Below are 18,476 nucleotides of genomic sequence, written 5' to 3'. Positions count from 1 at the left end.
AAATGTTTTAAATTTTCATTACAGTTTCTTCTTTGATCCTTGCATTAGTTAGCTATATATATATATATATATATATATATATATTTAAAATTCCAGATTATATACTATAGATTCAGAGCTGTAAATGTAGAAATGAAATGAAAAAGGATATCATAATTCCATGTATTCATAAGAGATTCCCATTCTTAAAAAATACAGGTATTATAAGAAGACAAATATAATGAACAGAGTCTAATTCAAAATATAAGATAATAAAATGTATTTCAAAAATTAAAATGTTTTACAATGCAGAATTATGACACTGCAAGCTAAAAATATGAATTAATGTCATTTAATAAAAATTCATCAATTATAACTAATTGCTAACATCAAGTAATGTGAACTTCATGTAGACTTCTGAAATATACTTATATAGAATACTTTCTTTAGAGTAAAAAGACAACTTTTATCTCCAAATGTAAATACTGAGACATTTCTTACTTTTTAATATTTTATAGTAACCCATGAAAGCTAATATATATAACAAGTAGGATTGTTGGGGGAGGCTCCTAGACAATGCTTGGCAATAAAATTATTCCTTTTCTATCTAAGCTACTGCAGCACAAAGAAAGACATTTTAAAATAAGAATTTTGCAAAAGATATTTACTTTGGTAAAGTCTTACCTTTTATAATCCCCAATTTCATGTATTTGGCATTAATAAGTAGCAATAGAAAGATCTTTAACCATAGAAACACTGATGGTTATCACTATAAAGTTTGAACTATAAAAATACTTGGCTTCAGGGCTTCCCTGGTGGCACAGTGGTGGAGAGTCTGCCTGCTAATGCAGGGGGCACGGGTCCGAGCCCTGGTCTGGGGGCATCCCACATGCCACGGAGCAACTAGGCCCGTGGGCCACAACTACTGAGCCTGCGTGTCTGGAGCCTGTGCTCCGCAACAAGAGAGGCCGCCATAGTGAGAGGCCCGCGCACCGCGATGAAGAGTGGCCCCCGCTTGCCGCAACCGGAGAAAGCCCTCGCACAGAAACGAGAACCCAACACAGCCAAAAATAAATAAATAAATAAATAAATAATAAAGATAAAGGAATTCCCTTAAAAAAAAAAATACTTGGCTTCAATAGCTGAAAGTGACCTTTTTAAAAACTTGTGTATTGTTTGGCAAAGTGATAAATGACCAAGTTGATCACTGATTAATATAGAACCACAGTGGCCATGGTAGAAAATAATCCATATCATAAAACTAAATTAGCTTTCAATGTTAACCCAAGGCAAAAGGATTTTATGCCAGATTTTGCTAAGATCCTCATAGCAGTTACCATCTGAACACCTCTCATTGTTTTTCTAATACTTGTGTCTGAAATTAAATAGTATTAAGATAACTTAATTCTCCACACTTTATTGTAGAAATATACATGTTTATTATATGATTTCACTTGTGTATAAAAAAATGTACAGTTGTGTCCCCCAAAAGATGCATTCAAGTATTAACCCCCAGTAGTTGTGAATGTGACCTTAATGGGAAATATGGTCTTTGCAGATGTAATAAGTTAAGGATCTCAAGCAGAAATCATCATGGATTTAGGGTCAGCTCTAAATCCAATGCCTGTTGTCTTTCTAAGAGCAAAGAAAGGGGATGGGGACACAGACACACGGAGAGACACAGGGAAGAAGGACATGTGAAGATGGAGGCAGAAATTGGAGTGACATGTCTATAAGCCAAGGAATGCTGGACCCACCAGAAGCTGGAAGAGGCAGGGAAGGATCCTCCCCTAGAACCTTCAGAGGGAGTGACAACCAGATTTGGGACTTCTGAACTCCAGAACTGAGAGAGAATAAAATTCTGTTGTTTTAAAACAAACAAAAAAAGATAACTTAAAATGTCCATGCACTGGACAACACTCAATAAATTATGTAATTTAGATTTAGCGTTTCTAACACTAAATGAGTATACAGAAAGTGAGAAAATAACAATGAATGTTCTATACTGAAGATTTGGGGTACTATGTGAACTAAATGTCTATTATGGGGACAAAGATAAATGTAAAGAATAAGAAACTTGTTGGATAAACATGGAGAGAAACACAAAAATTCCAAGCTAGAGAATCTCAGGGTATATAATAGAATACTATTGACTAATTGACTAGTCTGAGAAGTAGCACCAACTTTGCACATGGCGAGGGGCTGATGAAATTCTGATTTCAAGAAATGAAGTACAGAAGGCATAACATTCTCACACAAAGCCAGCTTGTTGAGACCAATGTTGTTAAGCCTTGATTCCCTAATGAGTGTTCCAAATCAGATTCAGATCTTCCTCAATACTTCCATTCCTTCCCTATGTAAAACCATATTGTCTCAGAAGTAATTTTTAAAAGAAGCTAAGACTGACTCAAGAAATGCTCCTTTTATTTCATTGGCTGTTCCCTGGATCAAATGCACCTCAATCCTAATAGTCCCTGGCAATTAGAAGGGTCACGCCTCTCTCTGCAGAACTGAGGGGTATAGAAAGTTAATTGGAAGAGTCTTTCATGATATCTCTTCCGACTCCTTCATTCCAATTAATGCTCCTTTGCATTTGTCATCCAGAGTTGTACTCATATTAACCTTACTTGTGTTAAAATACCAAACATAACCGAACAAAACATTGGAGCAGGTGTTAAGATTTGCCACCCAGAATAAGTCCTGAGCCATCTATATAAATGCTTGTTATACTGTATAATATTTCTTATTATTGTAAATAAACAATGCACTTCAGATTGTGTATCAGTCATTCTCAATTAATCTTTATATAACCTTGGGTTAAAATACTTTCTAGTTTTACTGAAAAGAGGAATTTGACTTGAATTCATCTCACAGACAATTTTAGTTAATATACTGGACACCTCATTTCTTCTACCTCTCACTTCTCATAGCCCACTTTTTACTTTGGTCATTGCTGCAGCAACCAGCTTCACACAACTGGAAGAGGCCTACATCTATTTCAGCTGCTCCATGTAACTCTGGCTTTCTGCTTCTGTGCTTTTCTGATCCAGTAGAATAGAATGTCACTGGGAATGCACCCTAACCTCACATAGACACAAAGGACTGGTACAAAGGAGATGAGAGGGATCTTCCTTGCATTAATAATGGGAGATAGAAATTGTTGTTTAAATACTCCCCTTTCAGTTTCTCATACAGTTCATTTGAAGGATCTTTTCTATAGGTGCTTAGAAGATCCTGGCATGAACGAGCCCAGTTGCCCACAAAGGCAGCCTTTGAAAATGCTTCCTTATATTGGCTTTTCCTCTTTTCTTAATTATCCCCAGTCCTTCTCTTTTATTTGTTGAGATAACTTTCCAAAATAATTTTACTTGTCCCATATTCTGCTTTCTCAAGAGAAGCTAGGCTGAGACAGTTAATATCCTCAGAGACCGGGTGGGGCAAATAAGTGAGCAGCTCCACTTACAAAATGTTGGCTAGCCAGGCTTTCTTTTACTCTGAGCATCTACCTGTTTCATAAATATTGCAGGATGCTCTCACCAATATAAAACAAGTAAAAAGCACAGCGGTTGCTTCTGGCTTTTAGTAACCCCAAACTCATTGCTTAAGGGGAACACGTGATAAGGGATGGAAGCAGCTGCTCAGGAATGGTCATGGGAGGCAGTGCATTGAGTAAGTTACTGAGTCTTTGGGTTCCTCACAGTTTCGTTAATACATCCTTGATAATACTTCGTCTTGCTCTTTGCATAACATTTCACGGAAAGACAAAAATAAAACCAGTTATAAAGACATCTGTGGAGAGATGGTGCTCCGTCTGCTCTGAATGAAAAAAAAATCAAGCACACAGACGTGTGGCTTCATAAAGCAAGCATCTTTCTTAAAGAAAACCACGTTTGCCAGAAAACAAGCACTTTCGTGTTCTCATTGACTTAAAATTTCCTGTGAAATATATTTGCTAGACAGAAAATCTGACTACAAGATATGGCCATCAGCTTGCTCTCCAGCTTAAAGATCTGGATATACGAGCTGGCCAATTAACAGTTTGGAGTACTAACCTGGCGGTAACTCTACAATGTTCATTGGTGCAGCTAGACTTTTCTGCTGATCCCACTGGAGGGTAATGCCTGGTCTAGAAATAACTCACCTAGTCAAGAATGAGCAAACAAAAAATATGCATCAACAAAATAATATGAGACTTAGAGAAGTAGTCTATGATACGACAAGATTTATTGCCCTAACTATACTGTGACATCACTGGTCTCATCTGGGATAAGCATTCTTGGTCTTGGCCTCTGAGTGCTGCTGGGTCCTGCCATTCACTGTGTTGTAGTTCATCCTTCTGGCCTTTGGGCACGATACACTGATTCCCACTGTTCACTGTATCTGTGCTATGTGTTGCAAACACTCAACCCTACCACAGTCTTCATCCGGTTTGTTGGCGCTCTGAATTTCCACAACATTTTGAACACAACATTTTGAACACTTCAACTCTTGTCTATTTTCCCTATAGCATTTTGAGGGGCCATTATCCCATCCACATCAATACCATACTTTGCCATTAATAATCTACCTATTTGCTCTCTTTGTTGAGGGAGCACTTGCAAATTTCTAGGATTCTGACCTGGAAAATACATACAAGCATCCTTCATTTTCCATTCAAAGTATCCTTATTCTTATAAATAAAAAGTTTCTCGGCTTTCAGAGAACAGTTTCTGGAATGCACTAAAAGTCATAATTGAGTTTTCTTCTAAACCCAGACAAACTTTTCTGTGGGGTAATAACAGTCATGGCAAAGTTCTAATGTTGGATGTTTTGTAAGGCAAAACAATTATAACGTAAAAACAAACGTTCAGACTATACTGATACAAGTGCTAGGAAATTAATTCATAGTGGGAATACAGCAATCTACTATATGAGCAAGTTTTCTCATAGAGATTTATATTTATATCATGTGTTACTTCTTATTCTCAGAGGAAAGAAAGTCCCTTCCATTGTACATTGAAAATTAATGGAGAGTATCCATATTATATAACTGGTGAGACACTGAATATAAGACACATGATTAAGGGTTAATTTGTGTTTAACAGAAGAATAAAATTATCTTTTGTTTTCATAAGTATTTATACTTGACAGAAAAGCACTTGATTTAAAAATATATTCATGCATGCATTTATGTATATATATGTGTGTGTGTATTCCATAATTATATAGTAGTAGAATGAAAGAATCAGTGTATTTGCTTCTTGATCTTTATACCCACACTTCTGATATCTAGAGATCATTGATTTCAAGGACAATAGAATAATGAGTAATGCAAATAGCACTGACCTCAAATAGTTTTTTTCTAAAAACACCAACCTGTAGCAATGACCCTTGTTTGATGATGTGACCCCAGGAAAATATGTTAATATCCCTTTCTAATGTTAGTAAAAGCCTGGGCCACTTAAATATCGAGAGATTTTTGTACTCCACAAGTACACTGGTCCCCAATTTCTCAATAGAGTTACTATGTAATCATAGTAAATTGGACAGGTCATAAACTGGATACGTAAGTTATAGTACAGTATTCAATGTGATAGTATGCAGAGCTGTTGTAAGAATAAATCTGAGTTATACCTTTAAGTCATTCAGGGAAAGATATTCAACATCAAATAAAGATGGAATTAGTAAGGCGGCCGGTGATATATGACACAGTGTAAATTTGATACTCACATATCAGTACTAAAAGCTTCATAAATCTTTACCCTTTTTTGAAATGTAAAATATGCTAAAATTTCAATAGAATTCTAGAAGCTGGTATCTTTAAATTGTCCCCTTTTGTACTACAGTCTACTGCCTTAGATGCATACATTATTACAATAATTATTATTATTACTTTGAATTCTTCCCTTTACTACATTATTGAAAGAACATGGCATCATGTATACCACCATTCTGTTTCACTCAGCAGATTTTTAAAATGAATTTGTGGCAAAAATAAAATCACTTACAGAAGCAGTTTTATGGGAACACTCATCCTCATCAAGCCACAGTTCCAATATCTATGGCAATTTCCCATGTGACACCATGAGTGTTCTTGTCGAATAACAACTGTGGCCAACCCAGTCCAGTCCACTTGCTGTTTTATTGAAACTTATCCTGTGTGTTACAAAGCCACTGTTTTTCTGATAAACAGTGTCTACATAATTCCAGTCCTTTCTATTTAGACAACTTACAAACTGAGTACAAGGTGATTTAGAGAAAAATACTTCTCTAAGATGGAAGTTGAGGTCTATGATCAAAAACTATTAAATTAAAGTTCCCCACAGACTTATGGAGGATAAAAGCAATCTGGATAAGGCCCTTATACTGCTGCAGAGTAGCTTGCAGCAAAATGATTCTACTGTTGTCTCTCAAGGGAATGAGCAAGGGAGAATGACAAGGAAAACAAACATCTGTGTGCACACACATACAACTGGATATTTTTTCCTGGTAAACTGAGTTATACCCCTCTGGGAGCTTTTCTCAAAGGTATGACTCATAACTGTAAAGACAAAACTCTTCTCTGACAATAACTATTCAAGAAGTACATATATAAAGGAAATTATGGCAGTGGTGCATGATTTCATTACTATAAGAGGAGCTCCTTCCCCTTTTTTGGTATGGGGATCCATGAGGGGTCAAGTATGATATTTAAAAATTTTTTCTTTAACATTTATATCTGTCAAACTAGATTTTTAAAACATATTTTAACACTGACTTTCTTATAAAAAGAAAAAGAGAGACAAGGAAATATTGCTCAAAACAGGAGGTCTTGTTGTTTTAAAGGCTTGAGCTGGATTACATAACTTAAAGCTTTTTGAATTTCTTAGTTTGTTTTATCGAATGTCTAAATCAAAAGCATCAATCTCTTGGTGTGCCTATACCATATAATCAAATGTTAGCATTTTTACAAATGGAGTTAAACCAACTGTGATACTGCTTATCGCATGAGCTCTCTCTTATCCACACAGATCTTCAGCAAATCTCAGCAGTTCCCACTCCTTTCCAGCTTGGGCCAGATCCCCTACAGATTAATTGGTAAACTACAAGAAATCTATTTTGAATCCCCAGTAACACTGAGGGTGAATGAACTCTCTATACAAAAATAGCTCCCTGCCTTCTTTAGTGTCAGCAAGGAACATGCAGGGTATGGAGTGATAGTCAAGAGTAATTTCTTCAAATATATATACTTCAGTGGATGTTAGGACACATCCACCGAAATAAGTTCTGGTTTAACTGTAAGAAGTTCAGGAACTCAATGCAACAATAATCAAAACAATTACACTTAAAATAATGCTATGAATTAAAATGTTACCATCAACATGATTTCCTAGATGTGTGTGTACCTGCAAGCTGGTGGTGTCTTTCCTTAGAAGATTTACACGCAGTCAAATGTCTCATTCTTCTGTTTTCTTCAACCTTCTGATGTTGAAATTACCTCTTTTTGAAATTGTGTTTGCAAATCACCTTTAGTTCCTGGAAATATAATAAAAATACATAGTAATTTTAGACTTAGGAATAATAATAGGTATTTCAGATTAAAGAACTCATTATCAGAAATTGCAGTTTCTTATTTCTTTCTATTCAGCTTATTCAAATGATCCACAAAACTGATTCCACAATATCTTGATAAAATGTAATGGCTATTAATAGGTAATCTAAGTATTTTAAATTTTATTCATTTTCATTCCAGAGATTGATACAAGAGCATATTTTTGGCAAAATATATTAAAAAATGATCCCATATATAATTTATGTTATATTAATTATTGAATAATAGAATATAGCATTGTTTTAGGTTTTTATTATTCTGGATTTTCACAAAGTAAAAAGGTCACATTCTTGAAGAAAATAGAAAGTAGCAAGAGCTTTCTAAGCAGTGATTAGTGTCAAGTGGCCTATTTTAATAGGAAGAATGTTTAGAACATAGTATTATTTCCTAAAAGGGAAATAAAACCTGGTAAGAGTTCCTGATTAACAACATCAAAATTCAGTTATAATTACTTGAACGTTTTTTTCATTTGTTCTTTGTTGCTTGTTTTTTGCATTTTACCTCATGTTGAACATTATGATAGTTATCCTTATTTTATATATTATAATATGATAATGCTTAAAGGGTAAATTTGTAAGATCAATATCTTGATTAATCAATTAATTCTCCTAATTCACAAATCATGATCTTAAATCCATCATTTCACAGTTAAAGTCCATTATTATTTGGCTTTTGGTTTTTTGTCTTCACCATAACTAAACTCACTAAATTAAAGATGGATAAATGAATACACTTGTCTTTGATTAAAAAAATAAAGACTTTGAGAATAAGTAAAATCCATCACTACTAGTAAAAGAGTATGCTCAAATATATCATTGTGGTTTGATGAAGGACAAGCAAATTTTAATTTTGTTTGTTGTTTTTATGTACACCATTTCAGGATTAAGTAATTTATTTTGACTTGGCTTTTAAAAATCAAAGTTAAAAAATAAAAATTGTTTTGATTGACGCATTTACAATCTTTAAAGTATTTAAGACTTGGCAATGATTTTGTCATCAAAGAATATCATAGCCAAACACGGTCTACCCAATCTATATAAGAGTAATTTGTTGAAAATATAACTTGCAGTTATATTTTAAAATATCTTACTTGATCTCTCACGGATCCCCATATCAAAAAAGGGGAAGGGGCTTCTCTTTTAATAATGAAATCATGCACCACTGCCATAATTTCCTTTATATATGTACTTCTTGAATATAACTTGCTGAAAATATAACTTTGCTGAAAATATCTTCCCTTTATATTAAATAGTTCTTCCTTAACTGGGGTTATTATAAATTTGTCAAAGCATTAGATTGTAAATACTAATAATGCATGCTGGAATGAAGTATGTATGATTTCTTGAAATTTCAATGAAGTTAAGGATATACATCCATCAGAAATAGATAATATACTATTTAGATAAAAGGCTGTTCTGGCATTAATCTTAAACCTGTCCTTACCAGAAAGGTTTCAAAATTACTGACCAGCAGAAAATTTTTCGTTCTGATGAAATTCTTTTTTTCACCTCGTTTACCATTACCCGCTGACACGATTCTGAGGCATTTGTTGGTATGTCCTGATACGATCACTTTACTGATGTACTGGTTGTAACTCAACTAAAATTTGTCAAAACCCAAATTTCATTTACTTTTTTTCTTTATCAAATCTACTTCTTGTCCTTGTTATTCTTCTTTTTGTTCCTATCAAAATCCATGGAAGTACTATGGCCTCAAACAGCAGAGTTTTCCACACACACTTAAGAAATGTATGCTCTTTTAAAGTGCTACAAAGTATGTTTATTTTAATACTTTTGTAAGGAGCTATCCTATAAAGTTCCTAGGTCTTATAGCATGAGCTTTAGGTGGTATGCTATAATTAGAAAAATTCTTGTCCAGCCTCCATTTGAATATAAACTGCATATAAGCAGCTATATTTGCTTGTTTTGTTTTTTGTTTCTGGGATCTATGAGGACATCAAAGTGTGACTGGCATGTATGTAGTGGGCACAAAATAAGTATTTCTGAATGAATGAATTTAGAATTTATTCTGTTTGTAAACTGAGTTTAGCTGTAAATGTACTGTCTGCTCCATTGCCAAAGAATCTGCTCCACTGCCTAATAATAATAATAATAATAATAATAATAATAATAATAATAATAATGCTTCTGGCTTATTTACTCAATGATGTTTGGTTGTTAAAGTCTATTGTCTTCACAATGACTGGGTTTCTTACCCTATAATGTGGATGATCTCCTACTCAGTCCTTAATATTTACTGTATGTTCTCTAAATCATCAAAATTGTATTTAATTTTGTAAAGTATATATATATATGTGTATATATATATAAATAGATAAAGCTATCACCTCTAAATTGACTTCTAACCTAATTGATTAAGTAAAACTTCAAATTAAATCATTAAAATCAGTGCTTTAGTAAATTAGATGCAGTAATATTTTAGTAAAGTAAGAGATTCGTGGGTTGATATGGATGTATCCATTTTCACAGAGCAGGCCATACTTGAGCCAAGCTTAAATTTGGAGAAGATGATGGGAAAGAGCAATTACTGGTGGGGTGGCTGTGAACAAGGTCCTGATAATGCCATCTTTGACTCGGTCTCTACACTTCTGGTCCCAAATATTGGCAAAGATTTTTAAACCTTTTTAAAGATTTTCTACTCAAATTATGAAATACCATTTAACTCCATTCTCTAAACCCATTCCTCAGTAATAAGACAAATGTGAAAGCACATTTTGGCATGGTTATTTTATTAACACATCCCTTTGAAAAGGGTAAGATGTATCCCCAGCTTAATCAGTCTGATTAATTAAATTTTCTTTAGTGAACATTGTCATTTTAAATGTAACATATTATTGGTCTACATTATGTACCATAGATGTGTTGAAAAATGAAAACTCTATAAAAACATGAGTATTTCTACAATTATTACTTAAATAATGTGCGTTTTGAAATTTAAAATAATGGCATATCTGATTTGGTCCTAAGGACTGATAGAGAAGTTTCATTTAAGCTATTTTGTTTGTGGGGCAACAAAGAAGAAATGAAATAGAATGACAACCTAGACAGAACTGACCAGATGCTAAAAGCAGATGGAAAACTTAAAGTGAAGTATTAAAAGAGGAGGTTTATAATGCTACAGCTGGTGATTAAAATATCTTGGTATCTAATCAGGCAACAACATCTGGCCCACTGTTATTCAGAGGTTTTCAAACAGTAAGAAGCACAATATAATTTAATAGTCAAAACTGAATTTGTTAGGGTAGCCAATGAGTAGAAATTCAGAAAACCTTACACAATATCTCAACTTTTCAAAACAAGACAAAGAAAATGCTAAAGCGTGCCTTTTGATAATTAAATACTATATATTGCAAAACTGAAGTTGGATTAAAGTTTAATCAAACTCAGTGGATGTCATTAAAAAGGAAATAAACAAATGATGGCATAAATAATAACAAACTTTTGAGTTCCCTTCTACCTCTCTAAGGACAAAATAAAGCAAAGACAAATAGCACTTGAGTAACTGACAACAATATGCAGTAGTAAAAAACACTCATATTTAATTGTAAAAAGTTATGATGGCCATAATTTCACCTAACTCCATTTTCATTTGTAATTTATTTTCTATTTGAATAAGAAATCTAAAGAAGTAGGGAGTTAATGACTTAGTAATGTTTAACATGAGGGAGTTCAACATTCAAAAATATTTTTATTCTGGAAAATCAGTTGTTTCATTAAATAACATTTTATCCTTAATTAAGAGAAAATAATATCCTACAAATTATGGTACATCTCTCCATAAATCTTGCTGTTGTTCTCAGTGGATTCAAAGCTTCTATCTAAATAATTGAGTGTCATGTAAAAATGCTTTCTCTGTCTGGCCCTAGCCTAACTATCTAAACTCATCAACTAACAGGTTCTCCCGTGAATGGTAAATCTGGCATGCATTATTTATAATTGTACAAGAATAACATCATCTTCCACTTCTTCATACTATTATTCATAATGCCTAAACTTTGTTTTTTTATATTACTATATCTGAGATACCTATTATCTGATCACATAAAAAATTAACCCCTAAGAAAATAATAGTAGCGAAAGTTCACAAGTGTCTTACTTTTCAAAATTTCTTTTTAAATGTAAAACTAAAACCTGATTTTTCCAGAGAGACGTTTTTAGCAGGGTATGGGGGCTGAATTCCTTTCATATGTTTGAATGAAATGCATCCAAGAATATAGTAAATCGCTCACTTTGAAAAAGTAATAATCATCACCTTTCCTCCATCAAAAAGTCTCCTCTCTGATTTAGTGATTGACACATTTGATAGCTCTATATCCCTATCAGATGAAGAAAAAGAAATGCATCACTGACTTCCAAACATGACACTGATAAAAATTATCTCAGTGTCTCTGACACTAACAGTGATTTTCAAGTTGATTTTTTAAACAAAACTTTAGTCCCTATATCTACATTAATCTAAATAATATTAGAGTATTTCCAGAGTACTGCTAGATAGTTGCCATTTTGTCATAATCCATATATGTATTATTTGCACTTCTGTGTCTCAGAAAATAACAAAAGAAAAATAAGGGTTACAGGTATGGATGATGGAAATTAAAAGTGACAAAGAAAAGACAAGTTGAAGAAGAAAACATCAGAAAGATTATAATAACAATGGTAAACTTCTCTGAGTGTTAAAATGCTCTGTGTCCAAGAAACTTAAAACTTGAGTCTCTAAGATTTTATTGTACTTCAAAGAGAAGATGTCTGCTCTATAAAAGCAATGTTTAATTTTGACCAACAGATACAAAACTTAAATACTCAACACAGACTCTATTGGGTATATTATTTTCCTGATAAAAATTAAAATTTCACCATAATATCAATTAGAGGAATATTGCTGTATTTTCATTATATGACTATTGGTGTGACATTATTAAGTTTTAAGGCACAGTTGTAGGATGGTCTGAACCACAATCTTTTTTCCTGATGGCAGTCTCTACCCACCCACTCCCACCACCCCAGACACGCATAGTGATGCTCAGTCTTCCTACTACAATTAAAGAAGCTAGTGGGGAAAAGTGAAACAAGTGGTGCCAATGTGTCTCTCCACAGAAAGCATCAAAACACTTCCCCTTTAATTTTAATATTCAATAGCTGTAGACATAAATCACATAAATCTTTGTGGCCAAATGGCCTACCGTGAGGAGACAACGTGGCCCACAGTGAAAGAGAATGAGAAGCAGAAATTGGAAATAGCAGACAGAAATTGTTCAAAGTTCAAGTGTTCTTGATATACAGGAGAACTTGTGTCCTTACCTGAAGCTGTGTTCAATGACTTTTTGGATTTCATGAATTAATTCATTATCCTCATAAGCTATTGTGGTTGAATGAAATTTCTGTCACTCACATTCAAGGTAATACTGATCCTGTTACTGATATCTGTTCTCTGCCAAGAAGGATAAATAGAAAACAGATTCACCTTATCTGGAATGGCCCAAAAAAAAAAAAGATAAATTTATAAAACAAAGATGCTCAAGACAGTGGATATCAGGCTAATCCCTAAAATATGGGGAAAAAAGATGAGGTGATAACTCTGATTGCCTCCAGAAAACTGCCTAGAGAGAGTTTCCAGACCAAGGCACAAGGGAATGGAACCAAGGCAAAACCAGGCAGACAGATCAGAGGCTGAGAACCTCAGGCACTTAGAGTTTATAGGCACTCCAGAATACTGGAGGAAACTCTGGAAATATGTAGAAGTTTCTCCTGGTTTATTCAGCTGAGTACTGATCCATACATGAATAGTTCAAGGAAGCTATAAGAGGCCTGGGAAATAGCACCTAAAAGGGATTAGAAAGAAAAATCATCAGAACTCACACAGGAAAGGGATTAATGCCTAATCCCACAAACTAGGGAGGAAAACCTCACCTGGAAGAGTAGTCCATAGTGGGGGAAAATTAACATCCAGTCTAAACACCATGATAATCCCACTTAACACAGTTTAAAAATCAACATCCCAAAAGATCAAATTGTTTTCAAGTAACTTAACCTCATTAAGAATAAACATCAAGAATATTAATAGCAACTTGGAAATACCCAGCACTTAATAAGAGAAACTTCACAATGACTGGTATTTGAAACAAATAACATATGACATATGAAACAAATAAAATATGACATAAACAGTAATACAAAGAAGCATGAAAAGACAAATAAGAATAATGAGAAAATACAAATCAACTGAAACTGATACAAAAGAGAAAAAAGAGAGAAGGCACAAATTACTAGTACTGGAAATGAAAGAGGAGCTATTACTACTGATTCTGTTGACATTGAAAGGATAGTAAAGGAATATTATGAACAACTCTGTGTCCACAAATTTAACAACATAGACAACATGGACCAATTTCTTTAAAGACACAGCTACCAAAACCCACACAGGCAGAATAAACTACATAGGCCTACAATGATTAAATAAATTGAATCAATAATTAATAAACTTTTAAAACAGAAAGTATCAGTGCTCACTGGTGAATTCTAACAAATATTTAAGGAAGAAATTAATTTTATACAATCTCTTCCAGAAAATAGAGGCAGAGGGAATACTTCCTAACTCACTGTATGAGTAAGCATTACCTTAATACCAAACCCAGACAGTGACATCACAAGAGCAAAAAACTACAGACTAGTATCTCTCATGAACACTGATATACAAATCCTTAACACAATAATAGCAAATAAAATCGAACGATGTATAAAAAAATTATAAGCAACAGCCAAGTGGGATTTATTCCAGGTTTGCAAGATTGGTTCAACATTCAAAAATTAATTAATGTTATCCATCATCAACAGCCTAAAGAAGAAAAATTACATGATCATATCCATAAATGCAGAAAAAGCATTTGAGAAAGGCCAACACCTACCTGTAATAAAATCTCTCAGAAAACAGGGAATAGAGGAGAATTTTCTCAACTTGACAAAGGACATCTATAAAGCCCATAACAGCTCGCACCATATTTAACATGAGAAACTAGATGGTTTCCCAATATGATCAGGAAAAATGTAAGGATGTGTGCTTTCACACATAATGTCCAACATTGTACTAGAAGTCTTAGATAATGCGTAAGAGATATACAGATTGGGAAGGAAGAAATAAAATGGTCTTTGTTCTCAGATGACACTGCTGTATATGTAGAAAATTCTAAGGAATCAACACCAAAAAAAAAAATTTCTGAAAGTAATATGCAATTATAGCAAGGTTGCAGGATATGAGATTAATACAAAAAAGTCAATTGCTTTTATACAGCAGCAATGAAAGGTTATTTAAAATTTTAAAAATATATATCATTTACATTAGTACCAAATATGAAATACTTTGGTATATATCTAACAAAAAAATGTATAAGATCTATATGAAAAAAACCATAAAGATGTGATGTAAGAAATCAAGAAGGTCTAAATAAGTGGAGAGATAATCTAAGTACCATGCATAGAAAGACTCATTACTGTCAAGATTTCAGTTTTCCCCAACCTGATATATATACTTAACACAATTCCAAACAAAATCCCAGCAAGTTATTTTGTGGATATCAACAAAATGATTCTAAAGTTTATAAGGAGAGACAAAGGATCCAATGTAGACAACACAAGATTGAAGGGGGAAAACAAAGTCAGAGGACTGATTCTACCAGACTTCAAGACTTACGATAAAACTACAGTCATCAAGGCAGTGTGGTATAGGCAAGAAGACAGGCAATAGATCAATGGAACAGAACACAGAATACAGAAATAGACCCAGAGATGTATATTGTCTGTTGATTATCTACAAAGGTGCAAAGGCAACTCAGTGGAGAAAGCAAAAGAATGGCTTGTCAACAAGTAGTTCTGAAACAATTGGATATCCATATGACCTCATACCATATGGAAAAAAAAAAGTGGATTATAAATTAAATGTAAACCTAAAACTATAAAACTTCTATGAGAAAACATAGAATGAAATGTTTATGTCTTGAGTAAGGCAAATATTTCTTAAATAAGGCACTGAAACAATGTATTAAAACAAAAAAATGGTATATTGGACTTCTCAGAATTTGGAATCTATGCTCATTGTAAAGACACTAGTAGGAGAACAAAAAGGACAAGCCCCCAAATGGGAGAATATTTGCAAATCACATATCTGATAACACACAGGTATCCAGAATAATAAAGAATTCTCAAAACAAAATTAAAAGAAAGCAAACAGCTCAAGAGAAATGGTCAAACTGTCTGAACAGACACTGCACCAAAGAAGATATGCAAATGGAAAATAAGCACTGAAAATTATGCTGAACACTGTTTGTCACAGAGAAATGCATTGATTTCATTTATGTAATGATGAAATAAATATCATGGCTCATCTATTATGTTCCAGGAATTATGTTACGTACAGAAGATCAGATGCAAGAGTAGTAAGATGATGCCCTCATGGCTACAGCCCAATGTGAGCACTGACAATAATTAGTGTTTTGAAAAGCAGTAGAAAATGGAGGGTGCAAAATGCACATAATGAAGCACACAGGCAAACAAATGAACAGTCAACAAAAAATATTCACGGAGGTCCTAATTTAATCTTGGAGGAGGAGGAGGACATGCCAAGGAAGTATATTTATACTAAGAACTGAAAGGTAGTAAAGATGTAAGCAGGTAAGTTATGTGTGATTTGGGGTGGATGGGATGAGGGTCTAAAATTACGGCAATAACTTCTCAGAAGAAAATTCAAGATGTTCAAAGACCTTACATTATTTTCTTATGTTCTCTCACCTCTGTATACCTAAAAAGGCTGTCTTTATAAAAACCTTTTAATTGGGGGGAACGTAGCACTCAATACATTATTTTTAATGAGCTAAGCAGAAAAATCTTTGCTAGAATCTTATCTTAAAACTTTTATAATATTTACAGTAATTTCTACAAATGACAATGCACCCAGTTCACAGAGTACACAGGTAAATTCAGGCTAGTCTAAGAATTGCCCCAAAGATTATCCCTAGATCTTTTTCCCCACACTTCCATTTTCTTTTGTTTCTCATTCATTTGCTATCTTTTTCTGCAGGTTACAGTGTGTTTAAATAAAATAAATACATTTCAGTTTTAATAGAGCCACATACTCATTAGAGGAAGTTTGAACTCTGTAGACAAGTTTACAGAAGAAATAATTACATTTATCTTTAGAGATTAACAAGATTGTATTTTCATGTTTTTCCATCCAGTTTTTTTTTTTTTAGGCAAGCTAAAAGCCCGCTCATTTTATTTTATTTTTTATTTTATAGTGGAGTATAGTTGATTTACAATGTTGTGTTAGTTTCAGGTGTACAGCAAAGTGATTCCAGTATACATATACATATAGGTATTTTCTTCCATCCAAATTTTTAAATGTAAGTTTTATTACTTTTGGAATTCACTCTGCACCATCTTAAACATTTTAAAATTTGTTTTGTCATTCATTTTTCAATTAAAAATAATACCTAAGAGAACTAATATTTTTGATCAATTATGATGATACTGATAAATGGCCAAATATATGTTTAATTTTTAAGTAACTCTATGAAATAGGTATTATTGGCTTCATTAAGATGAAGAAAAGACGAAACAGAACTTAGTATCTTTTCTTGCACACTTTGGAACCCATGATTATGATCCTAACAATTCTAAATTGCAATTCTACTTTCTAAATATTTTTATATTATTTCATAATTTTACTGTTATTTTAAAAATTTTAATGTGAATTTTTAAAACTATGAATATAAATATTAACCACTATAAATATGTTTAAGGATAAAACTAGTAGTTCTGAGTCATGCAACAAAATCTGAGACTGAAAACTATAAAGTAACTGGTAAAATCTCACACATTCTTACACATTTTTTCATATACAACAGATCATGCTTTATAGGTGCATATATATGTGTGCGTATATATTTTACTAGCAAAATGATACTGCATCGATAAAAATGTACTGAATACAGTAATTTAAACTTCAAATTTAAGACAAAATAGGCTCACATACAAAAGAAATATCTCTTCAAAACAGATATATCTAACATGGTCTTCGTCATGATCTCATAAGCAGAATCATAAATGAGTTTAAACAATTCTCATTGCATCTCCACATTGAATTGGCTGATTCTGCCCAGAATTGTTGCCATTTGTCATTCTTTAAATAGTTTTTCAATTAGTTTAAATTTGGATAATCTTCTGCTACAAATACAATGATGGAGAGTACAAAAATAATTTAATAAAGAACACAACATGCACTCACATTTTAATGTTATATCTAATTCTGCTATGGCATATTTTATTTTATTTTAAATATTGTATTAATATTTTAATTTTATATCAATGATTTTTCATCTTATTTTAATACATGTTATAAAAGGAGTAATTGCAATTTTATATGTTAGAATAAAACACAATATTTATTCTATGAAGCATGTATTATATATTTTCATAAATTCTATTAATTAGGTTAGATTTACTAGTGCAAACAATGTCAACAAATATGGTTGGCCCTTTAAATCTTTTGTGTGTCCACATTAACATAGCTAGTAACTGATGGAAAAATAACAAATTATGATGTCATTGGTGAAAAACTACTAAAGTTTTGAGAATAATTGGCTCTTAGCCATAAATATGTCTAATTAGAATATATTCAGTTGGACCTTGATAACATTTTAGACAAGGGTGATTTGTTTTGCATTGTTCTTGATGCTTGAACTATGATTTAAATCATTTTTAGCCTAGCATTTAAAATAATAGCATACAGTCTTTATACTATATGCTATAATAGTTTATTTATGGATATATATATTTACATATATATTAGAGTTTTATTATAGTTTAAAATTACATATATAATTCTGGCAATGTCAGCTCCATGATTTTGGCTAAAATCT

General features: G+C 32.8%; 1 long non-coding RNA gene across 1 annotated transcript in view; it reads right to left on the bottom strand.

The window, feature by feature from the left end:
* Positions 1-7,349: 7,349 nt before the first annotated feature.
* The window catches only part of LOC141278870 (uncharacterized), an 86,750-nt gene continuing 75,623 nt past the window's right edge, over positions 7,350-18,476 (bottom strand). The window contains exons 4-5 of the long non-coding RNA XR_012332265.1: positions 12,868-12,997; positions 7,350-7,473 (exon numbers count right to left, since the gene is read on the bottom strand). This is a non-coding gene — a long non-coding RNA (uncharacterized lncRNA). The remainder of the gene's footprint in view (positions 7,474-12,867; positions 12,998-18,476) is intronic.

Source organism: Tursiops truncatus, chromosome 6, assembly GCF_011762595.2.
Source record: "Tursiops truncatus isolate mTurTru1 chromosome 6, mTurTru1.mat.Y, whole genome shotgun sequence".
NCBI lineage: Eukaryota > Metazoa > Chordata > Mammalia > Artiodactyla > Delphinidae > Tursiops > Tursiops truncatus.
Note: the sequence above shows the minus strand (reverse complement) of the source record. Positions and strands in the feature narration are given on the sequence as shown.